Here is a 22,933-nt window from a genome sequence, read left to right as displayed (position 1 = left end):
AAGCCTCTTCCCCATTATGAGTCAATCCTATCCACTCATGTCCTATCCACTCAACCACCTGAATACCACAGTATGCTTTATGTTGACAGCTAGCACATTAGTCACTAATGATTTTAAATGATCTAGTCAGAATATCAGGTTAAATGACAGAAAGTCTCTTCTTCTCAATAATCCAACACACAGACACACACACTAGGTTCCCTCTGTGGAGTTTGTCTGAGGTCATGGTGGTAAAAGGAGGAAATGAGTAAGTGAGGTGGAAGGAGACGATGTGAGCCGAGGCAAAATTGATTCATCTTTGGACAGTGAATTACAACATTTTATATCCATCAAAACACAACAGGTCCGAGAACAGTGTGAACCTTTGTGCTTCGTTTCCTCAAGCTGTTTTTGTGACTGCGACTCCTCACAGCAGGAAGCTGTTTCATGCATTAACAGCGCCGCCATGTTGATTTGTTCTGTTGGGTCTGTGTGGAGACGGAGTGTCCACGGAGACAGTAGTGTCCTGGCCACTGAATCAATGTCCTTTTACAGACAGTAGCCTCCTGTGGTGCTCCTGCCTGTGGGAGACATGCTGCTGCTTCTGCCTTTATTCTTCCTGTTGAAATGGAGAGAACACATTGTCCTGAAAATCACAAAGCACACAAAGGCCAGTGTTCATTTTTAACTGATATATAATGCACACACATGTTAAACATGCACCGCCAGGTTTCTTTGCTACTGTTGAGTATTTGTTGTATTTGTTGTTAGTGTATTTATAGAGCCTTATAATTTTTCAGTTGCACTGAGAGGAGCCTGGAAAATAAGCAGATGCAGCAGGAAAGATTTAGTTAGGCTCAGCACATGATGAGCCCAAACATAGTTTCAGAGCCAGAATATCAACAGGTTACTTTTAAAGGACCAGGTTGGTGGTTCAGTGGACCATGGAGTAGTTACTGGTTTGGTCTACTAAGACTTGAACCCTAAACGCAGCTAAAGGAAGATCAGAGGACAAACATACAAGACATGGACATAGATGTGTATCGCCTGTAACAACGGCGCTGCTATATAAACAAAAGGACGTCGCTGCTCTTCAGTCTAACCTGCAGCTCCACAGAGGAGCTGTCAGAGGAGCTCTGCTGTTCCTCTCTCTTCAGCCTGGTGTTTGACTGCACATTATAGAAAAACAGTTCCAACACTAGAAGATCCAGCTGCCAATGCTGCCCATCGAAATCGTATCGAAATCCTACCGAATCAAACTGAATCGTTCCATTTTAAAATCTATCGTTCCTGAATCGAGGATTAAGGTGGTCATGGGCCCCTAGGCTACTCTTTGTGTTGGGCCCCCCCTAATCATGCTTTACCGGAAAATTAATGTATTGCCATAAATGGCCCACATAGAAATTCTAAGGTGAACTGGCATACACAAACAGCCAAAACGTAAGTGTTTCCTCTATATTTATTCAAGTAGTTGCCACAAAATGACCACATCACAGCTAGATGAGAAATCCAACTTTACAAACAAAACACAAATACGAACAAGCTGAGGGCCCAGTGCATATAAGTAGCTCTTTAAATCATGCTAAATATATATATGTTACTTTTGACCTGTGCCACCACAGCCACAAAACCATTAACAGCAAAGCAACAACATACTTCCCTAGGCTACTTTCACAATTCATCTGCAAGTTACCACTTTTCTAAAACAACAGTTAAGATATAACATCTGTATCAGTACAGAACACCCTCTAAGACAAAATCACAACATCCTTATTACTAGGCTACTGAAACACAAACCACTGTGCAATAGGCTACATCAAACCCTGTATAAAACAAAGCATAATAAACACAGCAGCAGCTCCATGCAACAGCATAAGAGCAGCAGAGCAAAAATATGTACATATTCAGATTTGATTTTTTTCAGATTCAGATTTCAGATTCCTATCTTTACATTTTTTTCTTTCTCGACTTTCTGGCAGAGAAGTCCTTAATGACAGCAGTGAAATCCAATTTCCGGAGAACATCATGTTCAATGGACATCAAAGACAAGTGGTTTAGTCTCTTTTGGCCCATTGTGGATCTCAGCCTGTTTTTGATTAATCCAAGAGTCATAAACAGCCTGAGCGCAATGTCAACATTAGGAAACACTGCCTGTAGTTTCCTTTCTCTTATAAGTTGCAACAGTGACCTTGCTGAGATGTCTTCATTTCCTTTGATAAACTGTCTAAATTGTACGGTTTCTTCTACAAAATCTTCCTCCAGATCACCTGCATATTTCCTCTGCAGTTTAGCTGCTCTTGTACGAAGATGCTGTGTGGAAATAGATGGGATCTCATTAAAAACCTGAAGGTCTGCTGAATATCTTTGTAGGAGTGATACCTCCTATCCAGCTCGGCAACAAGACGATCTATGATGGCAATGAAAACAGTTGTTTTAAATTTGTCTCTGCCAGATCGCTCACAGTCAGATTCAGTAGTGGATTCATCTGCTTGTCTTTTCCTTTTTCTCTGTCTCTGTGTGTCCACTTTGTAGATTTGGGACAAAGTTGGAGACATGTTTTTTGCATCACTTTCAAACTTGTCAAAATCATCCCGGAGATCAGCGACGTAATCCCTCAATGAGTTGACCAAATGAACAGCATTACATGAATCCAGTTCAACTGCCTGTAAAGTAGCGCTGGTCTTGTGGAATCGCTGCAGGATGTTGTTCCACACATTACACAGAACGGCGTTCTCTAGTTTGTCCATTTTTGAATACAGTGGCTTCATCCCGTGTAGTAAGACTTTGGTTTGTGTCATTACTTATCTTGTGCAGTCATTACTTATCTTGTGCAGCGATTCTGGCGTAATTCAGGTGCTTTTGTTGCTTGCGCGTGAGCTGACCATCTAGTGTCTGCAAGACTTTTCAAAGTCTCTATCCTGTGGTTGTCATTTGGCTCTAAACCTGCTGTGATTGTCTGCCAGCGGGAGGTGGATTTGGAGGAAAAATTTAAAAGTGTCTGCACAAAGTAAAAAAATTCCTCCGTCTCAAGGCAGCAGTTAACACTGTGTGAGCGTGTGTGCAGCACAAGTTACAGTGGGTACTAGTTTCATTTGGACGGTTTCATGCGAGATTCTCGTGTGAGTCACGGGAGAGTCACGCGGATTTTTTGTGGAGGAGTAATTGTGTTTTCACCAGAAGTTGCAATGTGCCCAAACGACCGCCAGGTGGCATCTGTGAGCAGGAGGACACCTCCATAAGACAGCAGCATGGAGCAGTGAACACGAATGGGGAACACAATATAATAATAATACAGTATAGTTTTTCAATGAGACAAATGTAACGACGGCAGCTATAGGCTACATCTCACTCTCTTTCATTGATCCTCTCGTCAGCTCCAAACACACCCGTCTGCACTGCGATTACGGACCACAGCGTGGTTTTCCACACAGCTGTTAATTAACTCAGTGGGCGCTGCTGGTGTGTTTTTAAAATGAGCCAACTACTGTACAGTAGTGTTCATTCCCCACCTTGTTTGATTGAGAGTGTAGCTGGATGATTTCTCATGAATGGACGGGCAATAGCCTATGTCACTTTCGGGCTGGGCGATAAAACAGGATATCCTGAAATAACTTTCCCTCGATAGAAATAGGCTACAAGACGCGGCCGATACAAAGTGGATAGGTTTCATTCATCCATGTTTTGACAGAAAACACAAACAACCAGGGCCATAGGGCAATATGGGCAAATGCCACAACAGCCGCGTGAAGATGCAGCCGTGCTGATGTGACCGCAAAAAACAAAACAAAAACAAAAGTCAGTCGGGGTCAGCTGGTTTACAGCCGGCCGACTCTGAAACACTCGAGACACAATAACATCACTAACGCAAGAAAGGTATAGCTCACTTAGTAGAGCAGCTCTCACTGTACATAAGGATTTTATTTCAGTCTGGGATCGAATCCCAACGTGCAGTTTTAGTGAACAATCCATTTTCTCTTGTCATCATTATTATGATCACTGATATAGCCTATGTGCATATAGCCTACCGTAGCCTATGTGTGTGTTTGTGTAATGTATGGCCTCTGTCAAAAATGCCAGGACCTCTTCTTGGTGCCAGTGATAATGAAAGGTGACACCGTCACTGTGCTTTTAAATATGAAGCTTATCCAAACAAAAAACTAGAGCAACAGCAACTCTCATATTTAAATTGTGTTTTATATTGATTTCATATATTTCACTGATTGCAATTAGGCTATAGAATGCGAGTGTGTGTTTTATTGAAAGCGAGGCTGGGTGAAAATCGCTACAGTGGGGTTTATATGCAGCGGTCTGTAGGACCAGCTTAATAGGCACATCAGCGACACATTAGCAGCTTCATTTAGGATCTCTGCCCAATAGGTGTGCTTGTGGATACTTCACTCAAGTAGGCTACAGCCCTGCCCCCCACAGAACTTCACACAGCTGTTCATTGATGATATTTAGCCTAATTGTATGTGACTGAGACCTTTATCTACCTAAACAGAGGGTAACATGAATAAATACCCTGGAAACTGTTACATTATGTCACGACGCAGCGCGCCCCCCCCCCCCCACATTAGGATAAATATAACTGTAGATGAAAACAATAATTGAGGAAAAAAATAAGCTATTGTCGACCCGAGGTATAAATGCCCAGAAATCGAGTGTTTCATTTGTGTAAGTTGTAAGCTCCAGAAACCATCACATATGGACTGAGAGACCTGTAGTTTTAATGTAAACAAAGTCATTTACGTAAGAAAAACACAAACGTCTGTGTGAGACCGTCTTGGTGGTTCTAATGTTAACATTAGCCTAATGAAGAATGAAGAAAACACGTTACAAATAAACTATGACCGAATTGACAGCCGAAACAGTGTGCACTTATCTCAAGGAAATTTAAATCGAATGCAACTGTAACTTGTAATCCAAGAGGCTTCATCAGTTCATACGCATCAGATACATAACTGATGAAGCCTCTTGGATGAGAGGTGAAACGTCTTCCTAGACAAATAACCAAGTCCAGTTGCATTCGATTTAAATTTCCTTGAGATAACTATGACCAGGACAAATGAGAATATTCACAGGCTTACGGCCGGAGTCAACTCGCAACAATGTAGCTTTCCCTCGATTAAAGTAGTTCTGTCATCTCCGGATAAGAGACAGCACCCGACAGATATGTGCTAAATGTTTGGATGCAACAAAGTCACTGTCAGCATCTAATCTGTCCCTTAAAGAGCAGCTGCTGCCAGATGTGCATTATTGCTCCGCTCATGAGTCCAGCCGCATCGGGTCCAGGCTGCTGGCACGGATGAAGCAGCTTAGAAACTGTTTAAACGAGCGATCGTGGGCTATGAGTGGATTGTTACATTCACCAGAACTTGCAGAAAATAGATGTGAGACAATTTACTCAAACTTGGAGCCAGACCCGGCCAGGCTACAGGTGAGATCAGAAATATGGAGGGGTCCAGGACCCCCATGAGAACCACTGATCCTGTTGCACGTACTGTAACCACTGTGATAACAATAAAAAAACAACAACATTGATCTGATTCACCGGCATAGCGATCCCTCTCTCCATTCACTCTCTAGCTCACTCGACCACAGCTGCAAATAAAGTAGCCTATGGCCTATGAACAGCACCACTCTCCATTGCAGCTACGTTGTGGTCAAACGTGGAATTATCCCAAAATCTTTTGAGCTGCATCTCAGTACGATGCTTCCACCTAGTGGCTACAATGTGACCTACAATTTCACGCAACGCGTGAATCACGCTTTCCGTTAGGGAAACGTCCATTTGAAACTAGTACCCACTGTACCCACTCTGTTAAAGGATTTATCTCCTTAATGCGTGCTTGTAGGCCAGTGTAAACTCCAGACATGTTGGCTGCATTGTCGTAGCATTGGCCTCTGCAGTGACTGATATCAATGCCCATGTCTTGTAAAACACCAAGAACAGACCGGCAAAGTGATTCTCCCGAATGACTCTGGATTGGCAGAAACCTCACAAAACGCTCTGCGATGCAGCCATCAGGTGACACATATCGCATGATGAATGTGAGTTGGTCGATGTGCATAACATCAGGAGTGGAATCAACAATGATCGAAAAGTACTTTGAAACTTTCATCTGACTGATGATCTCTGCGAGGACCTGTTCTCCCATAAGTTCAAGTCCAGGCATGTTTTTGATGAGAGGTATGATGGCGTTCCCTTCCCAGCATTCCCATATTTTTCTATATGCGCTTTCAAAAAGGGATCAAACTCGCTAATAACTTCCAGCACACCCATAAAGTTTCCATTATCTGGTTGCCCAAAAACTTCACTGTGTCCCCTGAAAGGCAGTCCTCGCTCCACTAAAAACTTCACCACTGAAACCACCCTCTTTAATACATCGGTCCAATATTCACATTCATTGTCAAATTGTTTTTTAAGTTCTGAATCTATATGCCCAGCATCAGCACAGTGGGTAACATAGGCGACCAATCATAGCCTGTCTGTGGCTCTCTGTCCCTTCATGTTCAGCCAGGCGAGCAGCAGCATTTTTCCAGTCACAATAGCCTGCTGTCAGCGCAGACTTATCACTGTTCCCAAATAATTTACATGCGAAACAAAACACTGTGCCTTTTGAAGGGGAGTAGAGCAACCATTGTCTTGGCACAGTTTCACCATTTGCCAGTTTCCTTTTAAAGAGAGTTTTGGAAAAGTACCTCTTTTGGTGTTTATGTTGTCTTTCTGAGTTAATGACGTCTGCGTCTTTGTTTTGACAATTTTCAGGGCCAACTTTAACCCAGTATGCCCTCATATTATCATCAATTTTATCCCAACATCCAGGATCCGAGCTGTAGGTCGGAGTATTTGCGGGCTCTTGTCTCCTCTCCTCTGCCGCAACAACAGGTGAGGAGGGGGCGGGCATTTCCTCCACATCTGCCGGCGGCCGGGGCGGGACTGACCCACGATTGAATGAACCGAGGCCTGGTTCAGGTGCCTGATCGTGACCCTCTGCTGACTGAGATGGTTGTGGTGCTGAAGCCTCTGCATCATTGCGGTCACGGGTGTCAGTGTGGGGTCGTTCACCATACGGCTGGTTCTATTTTACAGCTCTAACGTTAGGTTAGAGCTGTAAAATAGAACCAGCCTTACAAACTAACCTGTGTGTGGGAGCGAGCATGTATGGGTTGCATCCTTGTCAGTCAATCACGGGTAGGAGAGGCTGTGGGCTTGTGTCTGTGTGGAGGTGTGTCTGTGACTGTGGGGTTGTGTCTGTGGAGGTGTTTCTGTGACTGTGGGGTTGTGTCTGTGGAGGTGTGTCTGTGACTGTGGGGTTGTGTCTGCGTGCGTCACTGGGGGGGGGCGTAGTGGCAGTAATTAATATCACCTGCACCTGCTTGTGGTTTTTTTCCCCCCATACATTCATTTATTAGAATTACTTCCACCACAAATAGATTTTTCTGCTTTTGTTTCAATCAACAATGCAATATCAATCCATTCATTCATCTCTGCATAGCGCTGTTTCTCCATTATTGTCGTTCACACACAGTGGTGCAGTGTGCGGTGTCCCCCCAGTCTTTTTTTTTCTTTTTTTTTTGAGAGGAACTAAGCTGGATTTTCCTCATCCCCATCCCCATCGTATCCACAGCTCGATCTATTGATTTTTTGACGGCTTTGTTGTAAACAAATGCACGTGGCGATGTATTGATTTTTTTGACGGCTTCGGTTGTCAACAAATGCACATGGCCAGGCAGAGGTGTAGCAAAGTAACGGGCAATTTCCACTGGATGATGAGTGACAAGGATGATGCAACCCAAATACATGCTCGATCCCACATTATATGCGTCTTGTGACATAAAATTCCCTGAAATAGCAACAGAGAGGATGAAATAGAAACAGCTAAGGATCCCGACGCCTCAATAGGTGTTTCATCCTCCGCGACTGCATCTTTTTTGACTCGATGAAGGCTTGAAATATCCCGTTAATTTAGGGATTTTTTTTAAAAGCTCTTCGTCCCGTTGTTCTTTTAAATGTTGCTGTTTTCGTTTGGAGGCTCCACTGTCATACTTTCTCTCTGTCATTTTGCTGTCATTCTGTCAAGGGATGTCACGTCACGTCAATCAAATATAACTGACATGTCACATGATGTGACTGATACAACGGATTGGATAGATTTAACATGTGGGTCACGTCTATCCAATCAATTGTTTATTTGTTTTATGGGCCAATAGAGGTCGTTTTTTTAGTTTATATTTAGGAAATTTTAAAATAGTGTGGCCAATCCGGGGCCCCTGCACACGTGGGGCCCCTAGGCTGCAGCCTAGGCCAGCCTGTGCATTAATCCGCGCCAGTGTATCGTACCCCATGTATCGAGATAAGTACCGGATCGTCTTGTATTGGCGAGATGCACACCCCTAGAATGTATCCCTGCCATCTTCAGTATGTATGGCAGGACGAAGGAGGGCCCAGGCGGGGTTTGAACCCTAGTCTCCGTTGTACGAGTCACTTGCGCTGACCATTCGACCAAATGGTCGAATGTGGCCAAATAGCCAGGGCACATGATCAATTGGAGGCATAGTGTCATGACCGTCAACTGTCACATATGAAAAAGTGGGACAACCACAAATCTGTCTGCTAATTGAAATCCGGAGCTTACCTGAAAGCACCACTTGCAGTCTTGAGTGTGTGAGCAACGAGACATCAAAAAAAAACTTGCTGCCAAACATCCTGCCATTTTATTGGACAGTGGTTAATTAATTTGCTTTGTAAATATTTTATCTGATCAACCCACATCCAGAGGTTTTTTTTTCTGCTTTTTAATTGAAGTCTCTTAACTGAGGCTGTTTTTTGTTCAAACTTTTAACTGTGTTTCTCCTCCTCATTCACACCTGCCAGTTTGTGACTGTGTTTGTTATTTTCAGCCTGTTTGGTATGACTGAGATGTGCCATGCCCATCATCGGGAATCAGTGAACCTACCTATCAACCAACCATCACCACTTCACTACAGGAGCTGTGCAGTGACATCCAGTCCCCAGCGGATTGTTGTGTTATTCAGGGTTTGTCGTGTGCCATGCTACCGCTCTGTTTGTCTGCCAGCTTTACCTCTCACCTGTTTTCCAGGATCACCTTCCCGTCTGCCCTTCACGCCATGTCTGCCAACCCCCGACAACCATCTTACGTCCACGGGATTCCCTCTGCAAAATCCCAAACCCTAAACCCCAGCCAGCCACCATCCCATCATCCAAGCCTGTGGTTTCACCTGACCTGTTTTTCCAGAGTCACATACAGCTCTACAGAGACAAGTTTTCAGGGGTTTTAACTTTCAACTTGCTTGTGTATGGTGTCTGCCTCATGTTTCCTACTTCTAAACATCCTCAGAAATGAATACATCTCCAGGAAATAAGCAGATGAATAGCAAAGGCTCAAAATCTAACAGTAAAAGTTTATCACCACTGCAGCTTTTTCTGTTGTGATCTTAATAACAAGCGATTTAGGAACCTCATAAAGTATAGTTAAGTTAATGGTCTCAGAGAATAAAAGCTTTTACTATCTGCAGTGTCAATAAAGTGACTGTACACTGTAAAATATCCTGATGTCAGAGATGATTCCTTAAAGGGATAGTTCAACATTTTGGCAAATTGGCCCATTGCCATAATCGCTATAGTCATAGCAGTAGGTTCATTACCTTTAATTGTAGGTGTAAGCTATTTTCAGTGCGGCGGAGCGCAGCAGCTGGCTGCTCAGAGCTACGCTATGGAGGCTAAGGGAATTTCTTGGTTTCCCTCATTAAACTCATCAAATTCAACATCCCAAAACTCCACAGCGCTTTTGTAGACAAGTTGTGACCTGCACAACCACCACGCTATGAGATAATGACGGAACGATACGAAACGGAGCCGTTTTCGAGGTAAATACAGGGTAAATACGGAGACTGCTTGCTGAAAAACTGTCCCTGAACGCAACGCGCATCAGCGGTTTTGTATGAATTTACCTCGAAAACGGCTCCGTTTCGTATCGTTCCGTCATTATCTCATAGCGTGGTGGTTGTGCAGCTCACAACTTGTCTACAAAAGCGCTGTGGAGTTTTGGGATTTTGTATTTGATGAGTTTAATGAGGGAAACCAAGAAATTCCCTTAGCCTCCATAGCGTAGCTCTGAGCAGCCTGCTGCTGCGCTCAGCTGTACTAAAAATAGCTTACACCTACAATTAAAGGTAACGAACCTACTGCTATGACTATAGCAATTATGGCAATGGGCCAATTTGCCAAAATGTTGAACTATCCCTTTAAAAAGGACATGAAACAGCCAGCCAAATAAACACAATTCATTACATGGATTTCCAGTGTTTTTAAAAATTGTCAAACTAATACTAGAAACGTAAACATTTAGGAGATATTTGAAGTTTAATTTTGCATTTTTTCGCTAGGGCGCAGCCATCTTTGTCGGTCGCCAGTGTGTGACGTCACTGGATTGGTTGCCTCCACTGGCAGACAGTGTAAGTGAATAGGCCGGTTCGAGATGAACTGCGCCTCGTCTGGAAGGTGGACAAGACCAGGCGGCAGCAGCAGGGGGCGGTGACAGAAAGCTGCAGTCAAGTCAGACAGTTTCCAGCCGCCGTCAAAGAATATACAGGAAGTCACAGACATATCCTGTTAGATCCATCTGTAGGCTACCTGTAGTTTACAGAACACGTTCGGATAGCAATGACTGAAGAAATTGCGCATGTTCTCTATCCTTTGTCCTTTGTCTGCCTTGTAAAGCACTGATTGTCCATTTTGATGAGTGTTATAAGTAACCTTTATTATTATTATTATTATTATCAACCACACAAAATGTTTGTTAACAGATTAAGTTTCGCAAGTTTGGTGGGCAGCGCAAGCCCTCCCCTCGTCCCTCCTACTGGCGCAAACGGCAAAGAGGGAGGAGACAGGGCGGGAGGGAGAAAGGAGGAGGAGAGAAAGGCGTGAAGTGGGAGTAACACAGCTGATTCAGATCTTCACCAATCAAAGGAGCTCCTCTCCTCACCTTTAAATGCGCCGCGAGGCAAGGTGCATTGCAAGTTTTGTCACAATGAACAGCAGCGGTAGCAGCAGCAGCAGCGCGAGGCGACCTAACTTCTCCCAGGAGGAAACCGATGTTCTGGTCCGGGAGGTCCAAGCTCGCAGTGTCCGAATATATGGAACTGCCAGCAGACCTCCACGGGCTAATGATGCAAAAGTTGCCTGGGAGGAGGTCACACATATTATCAACCGAAGTGGTTCTGGTACACTGAGAACCATTGCCCAGTGTAAAAAAATGGTTCAATGATGTTAGAAGACGAGCCAAACAAAAACCTGGTCTTGTCACTAATGTTTGCTTGCAAAATCACCCTATAGTCCCTAATTGAATTATTTATTTTTTTTGCATGTAAATATGGCTTAGCCTATGTTCACAAAATCAAAGATGTGAAAACGTTTAATAAACTTTATTTGGACAAACAATGTAACAATGTAACATTTCATCAGCAACACAGGACACCGCACCTCCGCCACAGCTGGAGGAGGAGGTGGTGGAGGAGGAGGAAGAGTATGAAGAAGAAGAAGAAGAAAAGAAGAAGAAGAAGAAGAAGAAGAAGAAGAAGAAGAACAACAACAACAACAGGCGGGAGCAAGAGAGGGCTGCTCAGCCGCAGGCTCCACAGCAGAGGAGACAGGTCTGGGACCAGGTGGCAGAGGAGGGCGACGAGGCCTTTCTCCGGCTCCAGGAGGGGGGGTTTCAGATGTTGGAGAGGGACAGGGGTTAAAGCAAAAAAAAATCTTTTGACTGAAATTGTTTTTGCAAGCCCCCCACTCCCCCACTAAGCGTTCCTTCGTCCGGTGTGCATTATTGTCGTCATTTTTGCCTTGTATTTTAAACCTGATGAAGGAACTTTGTTCTAAAAATGTTGTTTCTTTGATTCTTCAATAAATGATTCTGCACATGCATAATCCTGAAGATGCACACTGCCTGCAAACTCAGAAGTGGTGAAAAAGGTGAGTCACCAAATCCCTGTAGGGGGGTCTGGGGGCATTCCCCCCCAGAAAAAAATTGTGATTTTAATACATAAATGAAGCATTCTGGTGTACTCTGATGCCTAGTCCACATGAGCCCGGGTATTTTTGAAACCGTGAACGTATGTTCCCGGTTGTATGTTCTGTCCACATGCAACCGTGCTTTTGGAACCCTGAAACCGTGTTTTTTTGAAACCGGAGTCCAGGGTGGGGTTTTCGGCCCGGGTTGGTTTCACCGGGTGCGTGTGGACACTGCAACCGTGATTGTTTTACTCGTTTACGTCATAGCTGCACACGTGCTGATGTAAACACTGCCAGCTGCAGAGGTTGTTTGCAGCGGTTTGCAGGTGAGCTCGCAAAAATGGAGGTGACGAAGTGGATTTTTATCACTTTTTATTTTATTTATTTATTTATTTTTTTACATCATCTAAATGCTAGGCTATTTGTATAGTTTTTCGATGAGAAAAATATAACGAAACGGTCGTCAGGGCGATCCTCTTGTCAGCTCCAAACTCACCCTCAATCACAGACCACAGCTGGTTTTCCACACAGCATCATTTACAGTAACAAGTGACGCTACAGATCAGCTGGGCCGCTGCCGGTGTGTTTTTAAAATTACAGAACTACTACAGTAGCGCAGCAGTTTCTTATTCCCCACATTGTTTGATTGAGAGTTTTTCGGGATGATTTTCATGAATGAACAGGCAATAGCCTATGTCCCGGGTACGACGGGAGGGGGGGTCGCGCTGCTGTCATGCAGTGATAAAAAGAGCCTATGCAGAGATGAGGAACGAGCCAAAAGCCGAAAATGTATCCGTGACGTCCGCGGTCGATATAAAGTGGATATGTTTCATTCATCCATGTTTTGACAGACAACACAACAGCCAGAGTTGCGCCGCACCGACAGACAGTCATGTGGCTCAGCAGCCAGGTGACGCACACAGCACAACAACACAGCACACAACAACACACAGCACAAGAGTCAAGACACAGCGCAGCAACATGTGCAGGCTGCTGCAGCAGTGCACGTCAAAGGGACACCGCCGAAAATAAAATAAATAGGCTACACATTTTTATTAAATTAATTAATATTTAATTGTTGGACTTGGAGTCTGTGAAATAAAGCTATAATAACACGTAGTTTTGAAATGGTTTTTGCGCATGTTTACATCCATAAAATGACCAAAAATGAACACTATAAGAGGATTTCTTGATAACGAATTATTTAAACAGCATTTGTATAGAAATGATTCCGTCCCAAGCCTTTTGATCCATAAGCGGTTTCCACTGTATTTTGATTGGTTAAAACAGCCTTCCACACGTGCATTGCGTCACTTGGTAGCGGATTTCACGGTTGCGTGTGTACGGAGTGTTTTTATTACACCACTGGTGTGGACACGAAGCAAAACTCCGGTTTCAAAAATACCCGGGCTCGTATGGACTAGGCCTGAGAAGAACATTCTGGTGTTCATTCTGGTGTACTCTGTTTCAGAAAATAAAAACATTGAGTAGGCCTACTGACAGAGGTTCCTATCATTGTAAGGCAACAAGGCAAGAATGGCTGGAGTGTATAAAACTTAAACTGAACTCAGAACTGGTCTAGTGGGGAGCAAAAACAAATCTCAAGGCATTAATCTAGGGCCATTCAAGGGCCCGTTTCCTCTGTTATTTGTCCGTGCAGCGGTGCACCGCGGACATGCACGGTAAAAAACAAAAACAAAAACGAAACCGAATTAGACTGATCGGTTCATTGAAAAACATTTATTTATTTACGTAACTCTGGTGATTTCAGTCCGTAGCCCAGAAGCAGCCCTGCTCACTTTTCATTCAAACAAACTAATGCCACTGCCACAGTTGTTAAATTTCATCAATGAGACCAACATTAATCTCTTCAAAATAATTTAACAAGCCAGCGGTAAACCTCTAAAAGCATGCGGATACGTTACTTGGCTCGTTTTCTCCGACGGGAGGACGGACGGTCGGCCCCGGCAGATCAGCTCAGTAGAGCGGCTGCTGCTGCTGTGACAGCCGCCTTCCCTGGTCCCCGGTCGGGGCTCACACAGACTCTGCACTTCTCCCAGAACAAACATCGGTGCAAGTTCCTAACAAACGTTTTGAACTGACCACAGACTCCGGATTAAACGGTGACTTTCTTGCATGAACAAAATATTAAAACTGTGACGTGTTGACAGCGCTAAAGCCAGGTTTTGGCAGCTTTACTGCTGTGGCTCGGTTGCTGCAAAATGGCGATATCGATGCTAATTTCTGTTAGCCCGTCTATGAGGTTTTGCATTATACGTTAGCATTAAGCTAGCGGGCTTTATATTTAGTTGTGATACTGACTGTGTGTGTTTTGAACGTTGTTTCAAACATCTTTTATGCTTAAATATATATATTCCCGCTTAATATATTGCTTTACTCCTCTTCTTATGCCATTTTTACTGTAGGGCAGGCTAATCTTCACTTTAGAGTGACAAATAAAACCTTGAAGCAAGAAGATTTTGCCTTTTGTTTGAAAACTGACATTGATGTACATACAGTAATTCAGTAACAGTTGTAAATATACCTTTGTACGGTTTATTTTTTAATATTTACCGTCCAAAAGCAAGCTCAGTGCTGTCTGTCCCATAGCAGAACATGACAGCAGCAGCCTCGTTTGGAACTATTGGGAGCTACATGAACCACGTGACCGCGCTGGCGGCGACATCAAAGGCTGTCGCCACTCTGTTATATCTATCGCTCTGACCGCGACCACTCGGAACAACAGGTCCGCTCGTGCCGACGTGAACAGCGGCAGGAGACCCAACGCTACTACGTACCAGTATCTGCCTCCAGCGAGTGACAGTCACGTCACCGGGCTCATACGTGCAGGCAGGCTAGGGTTGCCAGATAGTGCGAAAAATATCCCCCACACTCTTACTTTTTTTTACGAAATTACCGACCGGGAGCCGACCCCCACCCTCCCCTCCTGTGCTCGCGCCGGGAGCGTGCCTATGTTCCCTCAGCCCTATGTTCCCTCGGGACTCTCTCTACCTATCTGGACTCTGTCTATCTGGCCTGTCTAGCCTCTACCTGGTCTTTTTACTAAACTTAACCAACTCCTTTCTTCATTGCCTAAACCCAACCAATGGTGGGACCAAAGGGCTGTGGGAATAGGGCCTAATTTTCAGTGACAACAAAAGTTAGAAATGAGGGAACATAGGGCTGAGGGAACATAGGGCCTAATTTTCAGTGACGACAAAAGTTAGAAATGAGGGAACATAGGGCTGTGGGAACATAGGGATGACCCCCTCGCTCGCGCGCCGCGCGCCGACCCCCCACCTCCCCGTTGAGAACCATAGCCACTAGGTTAATACAACAGTCCTGGCTAGTTTTATAGGTTGAGAGCAGCGTTAGTAAACCACAACAAAAACACGTGTAGCCTTTTTTTTCTCCCCTCATTTTTTCCCATTGACGGAAATCCGTCGTGGCGATGGAGAACTTTAACCCCTGGAGGGAGCTGGGTGCCCTCTCCTCCCGGGTCCAGGGGATCGAGGCCCAGGTCCAGACGCTGAGCAATCGGGTGCTTGGGTTGGAGGAAAGCCTGCGGCCGCTGGCCTCTATCAAGCGGAGCCTGCAACGCCTGGCAGATGCAGCGGACAGGCTCGTCCCACGACCCCCACTCTTCGCCAGCAGCACCACCAGCAGCACCGCGTCCAGTCTCGCCAGCGGCAGCACCGCGTCCAGCCTCTCCCGTGCGCTCTGTTGCTCTCCCTCCTGATACGGCACATGCAGTTCGGCCTCTCTCCGTCTTAAGTCCTGTAATGTCTCCTCCGTTAGGTCCAAGTGACATCCACTGCGTATAGCAATGTTGTGTATAACGCAACATGCCATGAAGAATGCACTGACACTCTGGGGGCTGTATGATAATGAACCACCCGTACGGTCCTAACATAAATAAGATGACCGTTGCCTGTACACCCTTTCTGGATACCTCCTCCTCCTCCTCCTCGCAATAATATACTCCATCTTTGTAGATTACGTTAAGCAAGTAAATTATAACATTTGTATTGATCATCACAAACATGTTAATCCTGACGACACTGAACATAACTTACTTTTTTTTTTTTTTGCAGCGTGCTTTTGCTCTCCTTTTTCTCTCTCTGCTTTTCTCTCTTTGTTTGTTTCTTTTGAATTTGAGACGAGATGCCAAATATATACGCTCTCTGATGACGAGGGTGTTTGTGGTTGGCTCAGAGTGATGTGAACTCCTTAGTTTTTGTCAACGTTTCAGCTGTGTTAATTAGTCAGGTCGAGTTTCCATTACGCGTCTATTACGCAGCCTTTGATCTGTCATCAGATGCAACGGTACAATCCAAATAGATATAAATAATCTAATATAATGTACCTGCTGATTCCATTAGTTGCATTAAATAGTGGTTACCCATAGCAAAGCAAAATCGAAGATGAGATCTCCTTTATGTCACATTTACATCTCCTAGATATAAATGAGCACTAATCAAGACAAAAGTGGTTTTCTCATTCTTCTCAAATGTCTCTCCTGAGAATTAGTCTCACAGTGAGCACTGTGCAAGTTCTCTAAATTCTCTCACAGCTGTCTCTTTTCCTGATCTCAACTAAGAGAAAAATGAGACATGCTGTGCCGCTTTCAAATATGTCTCAATTTGACCTCAGTTATGTCTCAGTGAGAATTCTGTCTCTCACTGCTCACTGTTTGAGTTCTCAGATTCTCTTACAGTTGTCTCTTTTCTAGTGTTTCAGCAAAGAGAGTAGTGCAAGCTCTCAAATTAGTCTCAACATGAGACATTATTTAATATTATACCTCAATCATGTCTCCCCACATAGCAAAAGGAGTCCGCCGCGGACCCGCCGCGGATGTAGCGCGGCTTCCGGAACGGACCCGCGAAACGGACCCGTATCGGAGTCCACTTGCACTCCGTGACGGATCCGCTACGAAGGCGGATCGCGGACCCGTCCTGGATCCGCGCTGCATCCGGTCCGCATCCGCGATTTAAATCATACCTCCGCGGCGGGTCCGTTCGGGGCCCGCAAATCCGCCGCGGATCCGCAACGGACTCATAATAACCCTCTGGCCCGGGTCCGTTTGGGACCCGCAACGGACTTATAAAATACCTCTGGCCCGGGTCCGTTCGGGACCCGCAAATCCACCGCGGATCCGCAACGGACGCAAAAAAAACCTCTGGCCCGGGTCCGTTTTGGACCCGTTCATCATTTTTAAAATCTCCATAAAATAGCTTAAACTAAAACTATAACTATGCCTAGCCTAAACTTCTACACCAAGCTTAAATCTGCATTGCCTTGCATTTTTAACCCAACACTATTGTCAATATACAGAAAAGGTTCAAGTCAAGACATCAATTTACTGTACAAAATGAGGCTACAACTTCAATGAAATGTGAAGCTAAAATATCAGAAAATGAATAACTGGTGAACGACAAAAAGTTCAATACAAATATTGTTTATTCTTTTAAAGTACATGCTACTGGGGTTCTCGCGTGGATGGAGGCGGGACACGTCTCCTCGCTGCACAATCTGCCGCAAGGTGGATGGCGTGTTTGGTCACCTCGTCATCTGTGGCTGACCTGTCACTATATTTTTTCTTACAGCACCTGTAATCAAACAGACAGATATATAGGGAGTCAAGGTCATACCATGTTTAATTTCGAGCAAAAAGAAAAAAAGACATCAAACGTTAAAAAAAAAAAAAAAAAACAGCTGATCGCTTATGTGACAGGGTGAGGGTAAATAAACACAGCTGATGTGAGCGCAGACCTGTCAAAATGCCCTGTCCTGCGTCAGGTGTGCTGCACAGCGTCAGGTGTAGCATATGAACGCAGCTAAAAGCGACCGGTGCCTCTCACGGTGACCAAGCTCAGATAAATACATTGGATCAGCTGTAGTTTATCACGTGTCCTCCCGCATAAAGCCGCAATATACCGGAGCTCCTAAAAAAAAAAAAAAAAAAAACGCTACGTGCGGCGGAGCTGAAAACCTAAACTTCAACCTCAGACTGTCTGCTTCCTAGATGATCACACAGGGAGAGCATGAATGTGTGATGAGTTGTGTTACAGAGTCCTGTATCAATGTTTAGGCTTATTCGTCAGTGCTTTATGTTGTCATGATAATTAATAGGCCTATATGCTGAGAAATAAGATTGTAAATAAAACAAATCCTACAGGGAAGACCAATTTATGTTTAACGAATCAAATATTGTTTTGGTCATAGTAACTGATAATAAATAGGCTATGTTTAATTCTCTCTCTCACACTTTGAGAGTTTGCGGTGCTGACGAATGTAGTCCGGTTAGTTGGCTGGGGTCACAAAAATAAAGCGTTTTACTTCTCAAAACAATATGCGTTCAAAAGAGTGATACATTTGCATCACAAAACCGTTGTCCACAAAAAAGTCTGACCTCACAATCGCTTGCTGCTATTTTCTCTCCCTCCGTATCACTGCGCGCTGCCGCCTGTAGACGGCTGTGCGCATTTCCATCAGCTGTTTCATGGAGTTTATTACTCGGATAGTTCACGTAAACATATCTGATTATGACACAAGTGATGAAGCCATCCCTTGTTTTAGCACAGAGCCAAGGGGAGACCTTTATGAACCTGATGTGATGCTGAACCTCATCAGATGGAGTTAGAACGGGCAGACACAGAGAGGAGGGACAGGGAAGCAACAAGCTGAAGTTAGACCACAGCTGCAGCTGTGACAGACAGGGTGACCGGGTGATGATCAGTAATGCAGCGCAGTCTGTGATGGAAGATCAGCCCGACAAATGTACACACTATCAGGACGATTATTTTTTCTTGCCGTTATAAAATAGCGAGCCTACACACCAGCCACGTCCACTCTGTTAGCTGGCTCAGCTGACCGGTGGTCAGATGGTGGTTAGATCTTCACATGTTGAACAAAGTGCATCCAAACGCCAGGCTAAAGAAAGAGCGAGGATCCTCTGACAGCTGCAGGTGAGCTACACGTCAGCTGGCTGCAGAGGAGTGCTGTTCTTTTTTTTTTTTCCAGCAGCACCATCCTTGGAGGTGATGCACGCTGTCTGTCTCTATATTTGTTGGTCTGATCTTCCACCATGGACTGCGCTGCAACGATCACTCTTCTCTGCTCTAACCTCTTTCCTACAGTCTATGGAACTCCATCTGATGAGGTTCAGCATCACATCAGGTTCATAAAGCTCTCCCTTTAGCTCTGTGCTAAAACAAGTAGATAGATATCAAAAGACCCGAACTATCCCTTTAATGAAAAATAAACACACACTTTGATATTAAGATCACTACCATATTATCCTACAACTTAGCTGACTGTAAAGTAATTACAATGAGTAGATGTTTTAAAGTTTATATAAAATACGAAAGATAACATCTCAACATACTAAACCTAAGTAATAGCTACTTACCACATACTCTCTCAATAGATTCTCCGGGTCCTCATTCAGGTAAACGCAGAGGGTCTTTAGGACGCATTCTCTTCCCAGATCCACGTCGTCATCCTACGGCAGAAAAGCAGAGGCACAAGTTGTGTTGTTTGAGTTCATGTCTGTGAAAATTCTCATTTGTCCTGGTAAAAGGCATTTTTGTCTTGAAGACAATCAGTTGTTACACCCCCAACCCAGAGAATATATTTACTTCATCCATTGGTGCAATGATGCCCCCTATTTCTTTTTCATTACTGAGTAATTGTTTAAAAATAATATACATAAATGAAAAAAAACAATAAACTCAGAAAACAACAAATGATTTAGTACTAATACTCACCACTACTGCAGAGCCTTTGACACAGCACCCTGAGACATGTCAAATATTGCACAGCAACTGAACACCCTTTACACTGCCACATTCACTAGAGAAAGAAAGACAAATGGAAATTGGTTTAGTTTGTGGTGCCATATTATTTTGTGTTGTAATGAAGACTGATTATTAGACATATCTCTCCAAAATAGTTTCAACAAAAAAAATGAACATTAGAATCTTAAAGGCAATAGGACTTGCAGTAATTATCTTTACTCACAATATTAAAAAAGGAATAACATCATAAAAGAAGGTCAGACAACAAATGTAGCCTACAGGGACATCGATCTGCATCACCTGTTACAACAGAGCTGCGCAAAAGAGAAAAAGTGATCGCCCCCGAGAGCATTGTAATCATATCGGTTAACAAGCGTTGGTTATCATCAGTCAGAAAAAAAATTCAAAATGTGCATCCCTAAAACCAACAAAAGCAATTGAATAGTAGTAATACTCACCACTACACAGCAGCACCCAGAGACATGTCAAATATTGGCCTAGCTGGAGGATTATCTACACAGTAAAAATAGAAAAAATGTTGAAAAAAAGTCAAGTATGTGGGTGTGTAGACAACATAAACTCAAGGCAGGACATAGAAGACACAAAATAGCTAACTTTAGTTGACTTAAGCTTAGCAAAAATGACAGCCCTCATTATTTAAAAAAAAAAGTTAAAAAAAAAAAAAAAGAAAAGCTGTGTGCCCGCCCCTCCTCCCCAGCGAATTAAACATAGCCTATTTATGACCAAAACAATATCTGATTATATTTGATTCATTAAACACAAATTATTGGTCTTTCCTGCTTGATTTACAATTTTATCTTGTTTCTCAGCATATATTAATCATCATAAAGCACTGACAAGCTTAAACATTAATATTGCCAGTGTGCATGGCATGTGTGAGTGTGTTTGTACTGCTGCTGTAACTTGTGAATTTCCCCGTCGTGGGATGAATAAAGGCAGAGGGAGTGCTGTTGTACTGTATATGTACAACAGCACCGTTAGCCGCTCGGCTAGCGAAAAGTCACGGAGAATTAAGACATGAGGAGCAAAGAGAGGCTTAAAAAAGTCATTCTAAACTCCGTACCGTTGGAGTTGGTTGCCCTCTTCATAAACATTACGGTGTTTTTTATTTTTTAAATAAAAGCCGAGCGGCTAACTAGCCGTTAGCGGCTAACTAGCCGCTAACGGCTAGTTAGTTTTAAAGAAAAGAAAATAATTATTAAAAAAAAAAAAAAAACACCGTAATGTGTATGAAGAGGGCGACTCGTAATTACTGGGTGTCGGAACACCGGGCATAGCCTACTTAAATCGAGGAAATGGGAGGTCGAGGTCGGAGAAATAGCAGTTAAGTTACATAAGTTACCGCTAGCATAGGCTAACGTTACACAGCATAACAGCTGCGATACATTAAAACAGATAACCATAACGTTACCAAACAACAATGTGTGTTTTTTTAGTCACACAACCACAACATATTCTCCCGAAATTGCTATCCCATTTTAAAACAAAATAGCTACAGACGTGCATCATCACATCTCAGCTAGAAGCTAACCTAGCCTGTTGCACAAAACTACAAAAGTTCTAACAGTGCTAATATCAAACAACGTCATTACAAGCATTAATATACATGACGATTAAAAACACAAAGGCCAATGTTTACTGTGAATGTCGCAATACATCAATAAATCAATAAACTTACTAGAGGCTTCAGCACAACCGTGTCCCAGCAAAGAAAGATGACTCCTCTAGTCTCGGCTCGGTGTGGACTACTGTGGTCGACCGTTACAGTAAAGGCGCGTCCGTGTCCACACGTCCGACACGGGTCCGTTCGGGATCCGCTGTTTGACGGTAGAATAACGGCTCTGCCTGGAGGCGGGGCTGATCCTCTAGGCGGCGGCCAAACGAATGTGACAGTCACGCGGGTTTGGTGACTTGAATGCGGATCCGCGTCGGAGTCTCCTGCTGTGTGGGTCAGTTTATCTCTATCCTCCAGACCAGAAGGGGGCGGTAGTGCACTGCACAACCGCCGAAAAACAAAAAGAGGAAGAAGCAGCAGCTGAACCGTTGCACGGCGGGAACATTACAGACGTGACCGTTAACTACGGGGGAGGGGGGGGCACAGGTGGGACAGAGAGGAGTGTCTGTTGGTCGCTGCGCTGCTGCTGCTGCTGCACAACGTTTTTCCCCAGCCACGCCGAGACTCGAAGAGGTAAGAATGAAATTATTTTTGACATTCTCATGAGGTGAAAAATTAACAGTTGTGGCGACGGAGCGGTCCGCTGGAAGGTGGGGATTAGGTAATTAGGCGTCTGTCCAACAAGTAATTGACAAAGAAACTCCGAACTGTAACGGTGGTAATGGCTAGCTAAGCTTAGCTAAGCTAGCTGCAGTAAGATACAATGGCAGATAAGCTAACGGCTAACGGCTAACGTTAACTCCAAGCTCCAAGGTTGAAACACGGCTTTTTTATTTTATTTTTTATCATATTTATTTCAAACCACAATCGAATTTTTCTATTGGCTGAGATGGAGGCAGATGACGGTTTGGTGGCCGCTTTCGTCACCGGCCACCAGCTCCCCGACCAATCAGCACCGGCTGCTGCCTGCCGCTAACGGTTGCTAGGCACTCTAGCTGCTCTGCTGCGGCTAACGGTTGCTAACAGCTGTCTGGATGGGAATCGTTAGTGCGGCCGGCGCTAACGACCCGTTAACGAGCCGGCGGATCGGCTGTAGATGCACTGTGTCACGGCTCTGGCGTCCTCTCCTAGTAGTGTCCGCGCTACTAGTGCTGTTAGAGTTGCTCCTTAGTAGCTCGTTAGCGCTAGCAGAAGTGTCGATGTGTGTTTATTACTTTTTTTTTTTCTCTTTTGTGTGATTTCGCGGGTGTGAATTACTGTAAGTTAGTCCTAGTCTGAGAAATAGCCGATCTACAAGTTCACAAACCTACTGAGAACTTGCAGATCTAGCTATTTTAAATAAATGCCCACTATTAAATCTTTTATGGGGGTCTCTGGCAAAAAATATTTTCTAATTAGGTTCTACATTGCATATCAAACTGGGGGTCCTTGAAATTAAAACAGTTTGAGAGCCACTGAGTAAGTTACACTTGTGAAATCTCTAAT

At 44.1% G+C, this 22,933-nt stretch overlaps 1 long non-coding RNA gene across 1 annotated transcript; it reads right to left on the bottom strand.

Annotated features, from left to right (window-relative positions):
• Window positions 1-17,494: 17,494 nt before the first annotated feature.
• Window positions 17,495-21,769, bottom strand: LOC146990108 (uncharacterized). Its single transcript, XR_015035640.1, has 5 exons — window positions 21,512-21,769; window positions 20,271-20,325; window positions 19,783-19,867; window positions 19,425-19,517; window positions 17,495-17,622 (listed from the first exon to the last, which is right to left on the bottom strand). It is a non-coding gene; the product is annotated as an uncharacterized LOC146990108 (long non-coding RNA).
• Between the last annotated feature and the right edge of the window lie 1,164 nt (window positions 21,770-22,933).

This window comes from Trachurus japonicus, chromosome 3 (genome assembly GCF_045865225.1).
Source record: "Trachurus japonicus isolate A0001 chromosome 3, Traja_1.0".
NCBI classification, from domain to species: domain Eukaryota; kingdom Metazoa; phylum Chordata; class Actinopteri; order Carangiformes; family Carangidae; genus Trachurus; species Trachurus japonicus.
This window is presented reverse-complemented; position numbering and strand designations above follow the sequence as displayed.